The sequence below is a fragment of the Sorex fumeus genome, unplaced genomic scaffold (assembly GCF_029834395.1).
Source record: "Sorex fumeus unplaced genomic scaffold, SorFum_2.1 ptg000008l, whole genome shotgun sequence".
Taxonomy (NCBI): Eukaryota; Metazoa; Chordata; class Mammalia; order Eulipotyphla; family Soricidae; genus Sorex; species Sorex fumeus.
This window is the reverse complement of record NW_026606065.1, coordinates 20528474-20536609: the sequence shown is the minus strand read 5'-3', so window position 1 is coordinate 20536609 and position 8136 is coordinate 20528474.

The following is an 8136-nucleotide window of genomic DNA, read 5'->3' as shown; positions in this document are numbered from 1 at the left end:
CTGCACTCAGGAATTACTCCTGGCGGTGCTCGGGGGACCATATGGGATCCTGGGAATCGAACCCGGGTTGGCCATGTGCAAGGCAAACGCCCTACCCTCTGTGCTATCACTCCAACCCATGACCCCACATGTTGAATGCAGTCCTGGCAACACTGTCCTTTGGGGTCTCTGATTACCATAGCAGAATGTGCAGTCTTCAGTCACTGCAACTAAAACGAATGCACAGGGCTTGGGAGATAGTTCAGAGGACTGGTATGCATGCTTTATGGACTGGAGGTCCAGGTTTGATCTCTGGCATCATATAATCCCCAGACCACTGAACTGGGAGTGGTCCCTGAGCACTGCTGGGTGTTGTAGCAAAATCAAATTTACATAAAAAGTGTGTGAAGCGTCATACAAACACTGCACCTAAGGGCACAAGCACCAAATGTGCAATCCAGTCATAATAAAAACAGCAAACAAGGGAAGGGGAAGGAAGTAGAGAGAGTTCACGTATTTATGGGTAGTATTAGTAAACACTAAAACATTTTATTTTTGTTTTGGGGCCACACCTGACTGTTCTCAGGGCATACGCCTGGCTCTGCACACATGGATCATTTTGGGTGCGGTTTGGGGAACTACATAGGATTCCAGGATTAAAGCTGGGTCAGCCATGTCCAAGGCAAGCATCTTACCCAATCCACATGCTCCTAAAACATTTTTAAAATGCAGGAGCACTTGCCTTGCATGTGGTTGACCCAGGTTCAATCCCCGAGTCCTCCAGGGATGATCCTTGAGTACAGAGCCAGGTGAAAGCCCTGAGCACAACCAGGTGTGCCACCTCCCTCTCCCCCGAAAAAACACCCCACAGATACTTATTCATCAATTGAGAGTTAAAGTTGTAGTTCTGCCTAATATTCTGAGCATGAAAATTAATACAAGTTTTTGCAGGGCTCATTAATTCATCTAAATACTTAGATCCACAAAGAAGTACACTTGTCACGTGAGCCGAGTCCCCGGGGTTGGCACCCAAGATCTGAAGCCCGCAGAGAGAGCTGAAGGCCTTTGGACTGAACGTGCTATTTACCTTGACCTCAAGGGGCCAAAGCAGGGAGGATGTTTCCTTTGCGCGCGGCCAACCTGGGTTCGATTCCCAGCATCCCATATGGTCCCCTGAGCACCACCAGGGGTAATTCCTGAGTGCAGAGCCAGGAGTAACCCCTGTGTATTGCCAGGTGTGACCCAAAAAGCAAAAAAGAAAGAAAAGAAAAAAAGAAAAAAAAATTGATGCTGGGTACCATTTCCAGAACAATTAAATACCTACAATTAGACACAGGTAATAATATGCTTTTTTTTGGCATTAGTTTTGTGTGTGTGTGTTTTGTTTTGGGTGGAGCGATAACACAGCGGTTAGGGCATTTGTCTTGTACGTGGCTGACTCAGGTTCAATTCCTCGGTCCCTCTCAGAGAGCCGGGCAAGCTACTAAGAGTATCCCACCCACACAGCAAAGCGTGGCAAGCTCCCTGTGGCATATTTGATATGCCAAAAACAGTCACAAGTTTCACAATGGAGATGTTACTGGTGCCCTCTCGAGCAAATCGATGAACAACAGGAGAACAGTGCTACAGTGCTACAGTGTTTTGTCTACAGTGTTTTGTTTTGTTTCGGGGGTTATTTCTGGCTGTGTTCAGGGCTTACTCCTGTTTCTGTACTTAGGGATCATTCCTAGAAAACTTGGGGAATTAGGTGGGGTGCTGGGGATCAAACCTGGTCATCCATTTACAAGACAAGCTCTTTACCTGCTGTACTGTTTCTGGCTCCTTGTTGCAACATGGTTTTTTGTTTTTGTTTTTGTTTTTCGCTTTTTCCCTTTCCTTCACTTTTTGACGGTTACTCCAATAATCTACTGTTACACACTTGGTTGTGGTGCCTACCAGGGCAGATTCCTGGCCAACGCACTTGCACATACTTTAGTTGTGGTGCTTGCTGGGGTATCAGAAACTTCAGTTGTGGTACTCAGACATACTTGGCTTTACAATAGAGATCACACACTCAGTTGTGGCTTGGAGAAGAGCCACAACCCCCTAGATAAGAGTTACTAGGATCTCTCCATGTACATGTGGGGAGCACCAGGGATCAAACTCATATTCTAACACTTGGACAACAGTTGTTTTTAGCCACTGAACTAGCCCAACCACCCCACTGCAAAATGTGTGTATGTGTGGTTTTTTTTTTTTTGGCTTTTTTTTGGTTCACACCCGGCGATGCACAGGGGTTACTCCTGGCTCATGCACTCAGGAATTACTCCTGGTGGTGCTCAGGGGACCATATGGGATGCTGGGAATCGAACCCGGGTTGACCGCGGGCAAGGCAAACACCTTACCCGCTATGCTATCGCTCCAGCCCCCAAAATGTGTTTTTAAAGTTTCCTGAGATATCTTGATAAACACAGGAGGAGCTAAGGATCAAACCAAACTCATGACGATCCAGAGTGACCAGAGAAAGGTCTACGAACCTGTTCTGATTGGTGAGAAAATGGAGATTCTACTAGAGACATGTTAAAATTTTTCTTTTTTAATTCTAATAGGATAGTAAAATTTTGTGTTAGAAATAATTCACAAAATTTTTAGAAAATAATGTCTTTTTTTGTAATTTATTTATTTATTTTAAAAATTTTATTGAGGGGGGCTGGAGCCATAGCACAGCAGGTAGGGCATTTGCCTTGCATGCAGCCAACATGGCCAGCACAGGTTCGATTCCCAGCACCCCATATGGTCCCCTGAGCACCGCCAGGAGCAATTCCTGAGTGCATGAGCCAGAAGTAACCCCTGAGCATCACCGGGTGTGACCCAAAAAAAGCAAAAATTAAATAAATAAATAAATAAAATAAAAAAAATTATTGAATCACTGTGAGTTAGTTACAAACTTTCCATAAGATACATAGAGGAAAATTTAGGCAGAATTCTCCACAACATTGAAGCCAAAAGCATCTTGAAGGATGAAACAGCACGGACCATGCAAGTGGAAGCAAACATGTTAAAATTTTTCTTTCCCCAAATAGGAGAAGAATGTAAAGAGAAAAGTTCTGCAGTGAGAGCATAAGCTTAGTTGTGGGGACCATTCTACCACCTTAAGGAAAAAGACTGCTGAAGCAATGGAAACAGCAGTCCAGAGATCAGAAGATTCCAGTGTATCAGCAAGAAAATAAAGCCCTGCCCCAATAACAAGAGTAAGGAGCATATTATTAGAAATAGACCTCAAGTAAGTAAAAGTCTTTATTTTTTTATTATTTTATTTTATTTTTTTTTTGCTTTTTGGGTCACACCTGGCAATGCACAGGGGTTACTCCTGGCTATGCACTCAGGAGTTACTCCTGGCAGTGCTCAGGGGACCATATGGGATGCTGGGAATCGAACCCGGGTTGGCCTCGTGAAAGGCAAACGCCCCACCCGCTGTGCTATCTCTCCAGCCCAAGTAAAAGTCTTTAAGGTACAGAAAAGAGGGTAAGAGAATAACAGAAAGCAACACTACGCATTCCACTTACGGCTAGAGCTGCAAAGAGTGAGTGGAAAAACTGAAACAGGTAAAAAAAAATATCCAAGAAACTAAGTGTAACTGCTTACCCAAGGCGGACAAAGGGAAGTACAGCTGGGAAGGCCTTTCAAACTGTTAGAGTCAGGGAAATTGTTTCCTTTGTCTTCAAGCTGCAGCGTCTAGTGGTGGGTTAGGGACTGCTATTGGTCAGTAGGACCAGCAGATGGCAAGAGAGGCAAGACACAAAATGGAGACGAGGAAGCACTGAAATCGGTCCAGCATCTCTGCCTCTGTAGTTACCTGGTCAGGCAGCAATGAACTTCTGAACATGGCAGCTTCAATTCCATTCAGTTTTCAAATCTCATCCTCTTCTTTTAAAGTTTTGTTCAATTCTAAACCGGATCTCTATGGGGAAAGGGATTAAGGATAGTGTAATTCCCAATCTTAACCAAGAAATGGGATCGACAAACAAGCAATCCTTCTGGAGAGGCTAAATGTCACGGTTAAAATGGTAAAGAGGGGGCTGGAGAGATAGCACAGCGGGTAGGGCGTTTGACTTGCACGCGGCGAACCCGGGTTCGATTCCCAGCATCCCATATGGTCCCCTGAGCACCGCTAGGAGTAACTCCTGAGTGCAGAGCCAGGAGTAACCCCTGAGCATCGCCAGGTGTGACCCCAAAAAGCAAAAATAGATAAATCAATAAAATGGTAAAGGGACTTGAGAGATAGTTCAGCTGCTAAGGCACTTGCTTGTACTCAGCCGACCAGGGTTGTATTCCCTGTATCCCATATGGTCCTGGCTCTGTGCTCAGGGATCACTCCTGGTGGCACGTGAGGACCATATGTAGTGCCAGGAATTGAACCAGGGTCAGCCACATACAAAGCAAAAGACCCTCTGGATTATCTCTTCACTTCAGCCACTCTTTTGTCTTTTTTGGGTCACACCCAGCAATGCTCTGGGGTTCCTCCTGGCTTTGCATTCAGGAGTTACTCCTGATGGTGCTCAGGGGACCATATGGGATGCCAGGGATCGAAACTGGTTGAGTTATGTGCATGGCAAAAGCCCTACCTGCTGCACTATCGCTCCAGCCCTCTAGATCCTCTTACAAGTCTTATTATATAGAGTAATGTTAAGTATATATGAATCTTTTTCTTTTTCAAATTCTTTTTTATTTTGAGGGTTGCGTCCAGTGGTCCTTACTCCTGGTTCTGTGATTAGGGAATACTCCTGCTGGTGCTCTGGGGACCATATGTGCTTCAGATGATCTAATCAGGGCCAGTCACATACAAGATAAGCACCACATACAAGATAAGCACCTTATCTGCTATACTGTCTATCCAACCTGATAAGAAATATATTTCTGGGAAATAAAACCAGTCCTTATTAGCACTTTATTTAAATTCAGCTTTATCTGCTCAATGAAGTTAAGGTACAGAACTTGGACTCTTCAAATTTACTATTCCACAGGGTACTGTACTAAATAAATATTCCTAAATAAAAGCATTAAATAACCCAATAAACAAAAAAATAATGCCACCTTTGACTGAAGCTATAATACAGCAGGTATGGCACTTGTCTTCTTGCATGTTCAATTCCCAGCCCTGAGCACCACCAGGAATAATTCTGGAGTTCAGAGCCTCTGAGCATTGCCAAATATGACTCCCAAACAAAATAGAATATAAACATCTGCCACCAGATCAACTTAACTTTATATTTTTTCTATTCAAATTTTGTCAATATGCTGGACATTTAATTTTGGCAATATGAACACGACCATGATGAATAGAACACTCTAAAATGAAACTATTGGCCTTCATTATACTGAAGGTTCACCCACACATCACAACCTGAGATGTACACGGTTGGCTTTTCCACCTCTGAAGAAACTCATGTTGTCTCTTCATGATTTATCTCTCTTTCTCTTCCTTCATGTTTATCTATGCAAATTTCTTTCTGTAAGACCATCTACTTCTGATAACATTCCAAGAATAAAAGTCAAATAACCACACCTAACTGCATGGGACATTGAGAAGAGAAGCATAACTTTGTGCCCTGGAAAGAAAGCAAAGTGGATAGAGTTAGCAATCTTTGCTTCCTACATTGACCATTATAGCTGCAATACTTATTTCCTCTGAGAGTGTACAATAGTTCTATTCCTTGTTTATTTATTTATTTTTTGCTTTTTGGGTCACACCCAGCGATGCCCAAGGGTTACTCCTGGCTCTGCACTCAGGAATCATCCCTGGTGATGCTCGCGGGACCATATGGGATGCTGGGAACTGAACCCGGGTCGGCCGCATGTTAGACAAACGCTCTACCTGCTATGCTATTGCTCCAGCCCCAATAGTTCTATTCCTTGACACACATGCTATTGTCAAATGACAACTTTTCTTGAGATTATAGCTATTGAATAGCCTAGTTTGCATGGCTCTGAGTAATATTTGCATTAATATCTCTAAATATATTTATTTTACCATTCACTTTTTTTCTTTGTTTAAATCCATTGCTCTATTTCCCCTCTTGTTTTGCCTATTGATTTAGCAGAACTGTTATAATTCTTCTGCTTATTATCTTATTTTGGCTATACGAATTATAAAATATCTTCCAGCTTGTGCCTATCTCTCACTTTGTTTATTGTACCTTTGTCATACAAAATTTCAAGTTTTACTGACACTCTTGGCTGGAGTGATAGCACAGCGGTAGGGCATTTGCCTTGCGTGCAGCCAGCCTGGCTGAGCCGGGTTCAATTCCTCCGCCCCTCTCCGAGAGCCCGGCAAGCTACCGAGAGTATCTCGCCCACAGCAAAGCCTGGCAAGCTACCCGTGACGTATTCAATATGCCAAACACAGTAACAACAAGTCTCACGACTGAGACGTTACTGGGCCTGCTCGAGCAAATCGATGAACAACGGAAGGACCGAGACTGAGACTGACACTCATTTGATCAATTTTCCTTTATAGATTCTGCTCTTTGTACTTGATTAGAATCTTTGCCCTCATTTAATGAAGACGTTTTACTCTGTTTATGCCTAAAAATGTTGTACTTTTATTTCATATTCTGTATCTATTCCATTCAAATATGGAGATAAGGAGAGGCAAAATTTTAGTTTTTTAACTCCCATATGGAAAAATCAATTGCTTCATCATTACTTATTAAACTACTTACCTTTTCCCCACTGATTTGCAATACTATCTAGAAATATGTGTGTTCATACATAGACACACATACATATATGTATACACACATGTATTTCTAGATAGACATATATGTATACACACATGTATTTCTAGATAGACATGTATGTATACACACATGTATTTCTAGATAGACATATATGTATACACACATGTATTTCTAGATAGTATATATATGTAACATATATATGTTCCATTTTCTTCCTATTTCTGGGGTCATATGTTTATTTTTATTTACAAAAAAAAGAGACTAGGTTAACTAGCATAGAGATGGGCAAGGGTTTATATTGCTGCATGTTAGTTTCTCGATAGATTTTTTTCTCTCTCTTATCAGTGGCAATGTATATGCAAGTTGAGTCAGAGTCAACTATTCAGACTTTCCATATGGAGAACATAAGGACCATTTGGAAAAACACCAGAAAATCAGGATAGGGGTGGGCAGAGATTTTGCTCTAGGATATTACTTCTAAAGAGTAGAAGAAGCCTTGGGCCTCTCTAGGAAGGTCTTTAAATTCCTTAGAAAGAAGCCTCTCATCAGCACTGATAAGACCAGGGCTTCTAGTTGCTTTGCTCCCAGAGAGGAGTAGTTAGACCAACTACCTGAATGGTTGTTCCAGAAGACACTAAGTAACTACCCTATTAAAACATGACAATCCACAACTCAAACTTGTCTGATTTCACTGCAGTGTTATAGCCCTTCTCTTTACAGTCTTATCTTCATGGTATCCTATTGTATTTATTTATATTAGTTTTGGCTTTGGGGCCACACTTGGCAATGTTCAGGGCTTACTTCTGGCTCTTTGCTCAGCGATCAGTCCTGGTACGGTTTGGGGGATCATATGTGCTGCCTGGGATTGAACCTAGTTTAGCAGACTGCTAGACTAGCACCTTCTATGCAGTACTGGATCTCCAGCTCCTCCTCATTGTATTTTATTTATTTTTTAAATTTTCTTTTTTTTTGTTATATTTATTGAATCACCATGGGAAGTTACAAAGCGTTCAGGTTTAAGTCTCAGTCATACAATGATTAAACATGCTTCCCTTCACCAGTAATTATTTTTCACCACCAAGAACCCCAATACACCCCCCCACCCCTCCCAATGCCTGTGAGGCAGATGATTTCTATTTAACTCTCTCGGGACAGGAGCGATAGCACAGCGGGTAGGGCGTCTGCCTTGCATGCGGCCAACATGGCCGACCCGAGTTCGATTCCTCCGCCCCTCTCGGAGAGCCCGGCAAGCTACCGAGAGTATTCGATATGCCAGACACAGTAACAACAAAGTCTCCAATGGAGACGTTACTGGGCCCGCTCGAGCAAATCGACGATCAACGGGAGGGCCTTTACTTACTTACTTACTACTTTGATTACACTCATTATTTTGATAAAAAAAAATGCACCATAATATATTGTTTAGAATTTCAACCCA